The sequence below is a fragment of the Mandrillus leucophaeus genome, unplaced genomic scaffold (assembly GCF_000951045.1).
Source record: "Mandrillus leucophaeus isolate KB7577 unplaced genomic scaffold, Mleu.le_1.0 Scaffold388, whole genome shotgun sequence".
Taxonomy (NCBI): domain Eukaryota; kingdom Metazoa; phylum Chordata; class Mammalia; order Primates; family Cercopithecidae; genus Mandrillus; species Mandrillus leucophaeus.
Genome location: NW_012104120.1, coordinates 17,659 through 19,286, shown reverse-complemented (window position 1 = coordinate 19,286; position 1,628 = coordinate 17,659).

The following is a 1,628-nucleotide window of genomic DNA, read 5'->3' as shown; positions in this document are numbered from 1 at the left end:
GTAGTTAAGTCTTTGCAGGTTTTAATAAAAAGTAGCCAGACCAGTTCTGTGACTCTAAAACCTTCACTGACCTCAATTACCTGCGCTCTTATGTAAAGAGGGGACTAGACATTCCAAGAATTATCATATAGAAAGTGAACTAGTTGTCTAAGTGAGAGTGCTTTTAATTATTTTCTCTTTTGTGAGGAGAACTAAACTTGCTTTAGTTCTCCTTCCAAATAGGAAGAGAGCTCAAAAAGACTGGGGGCAATTTCAAGAAGGAAAGAATGGGATATCCCTCTCCTGCTGGCACTCAGCATTGCACCCGTCCTGCAATGGAACCATACATGAGACAGTTTTGGGAAAGTTTGATAGGTATCCTCAAGAGTTTCAAGATGAAGCTAAACATGGCCAGTTGTTACCTGCTTCTTGCTTTCAAAATTCTGAAGGCTACATGCTTGTTGAGGCAGTTTTTAATGGCAAGATGGGGAAAGAGAAAAGATGCCAGATTCTTCTTCCCACCTTAGATGAGTGAATATGCTAAATATAGGCAAAGTGCATGCCACAAAATATGTAAGAGGCTTCAGGTACCCACTGGCAAGTGTTTGCAAGAAGTCAGCAGGAAAACAAATTACTCAAGTTAACAAATAGGTAGCACATAGTTACAAAGAACTTAAAGATTCACTCCCTGACAGAAGCAGCATTTTGGTGCCTGCCTCTTAGTAAAAATAAAGACCAGATTATTATTTAAAAAAAAAAAAAAAAAAAAGCTTCTCTCTTTTCTTTTAATTCTTCCTGCTACAATTCTTGTTTTCCCCATGACAATCCTAAGGGACCCATAAACAAAAGAGGGAAATCTGGATAAACAACCACTGGTCTTCCTGTTACGTATCAGTTCTGAACTGGGGGTGAGGAACAGATAGGGAAAATGTTTTAATTTGATTGCAAAATTGTAGTTTTAATTTACATGCAACTAGACCTTTTTAAAACCTGAAAGTAAGTCAAATTTACCAAAGATAGATTTATTGAATTTCAATTTTGTTGTAACTTTCTTTGGAAATTACTAGATAGCAGGAGATTGGCTGGAGTTATTGTCAAGTGATGGGAAAAAGAGATTCCAATGAGCATGTTTCAAGGTAGTGATGGGAGGGAACAAAAAAAAGTATTTCTTCATTTACACCAATAAGTATAACCAATAGATTTGACTGATAAACCTGTTACAGAGAATTATAATAATAAAACAACTAAATGTATCAAGATGATTGATTGGATTAGTATATTGCATATTCAAGCAGTGGCTCATGTCTACAGAAACCCTTTCCCCCCAAAATCTAATCAAACAGTTAAGGTGCATCCACATATTAGATTTAATTGTATGCCAGACTAAAATCAGGCCTCACTGGACAATAGAGGCAATTTTGCTAACAAGATAGCATGAGTTGAGAGTGTGAACCATCAAAACCAATGTAAAAACTGATTCCTGTTTATCATGTTATCATTATATATATGTAGGCCTTATGATTAAAATTTGAAAAGAGACTAATACTACCAATACTGCAACTACTAATACTTACAACATTTAATAGCCTAGGATATTGCTATACATTACTATAGACTTTATAAACACTGTACACTTCATCACACTAAAT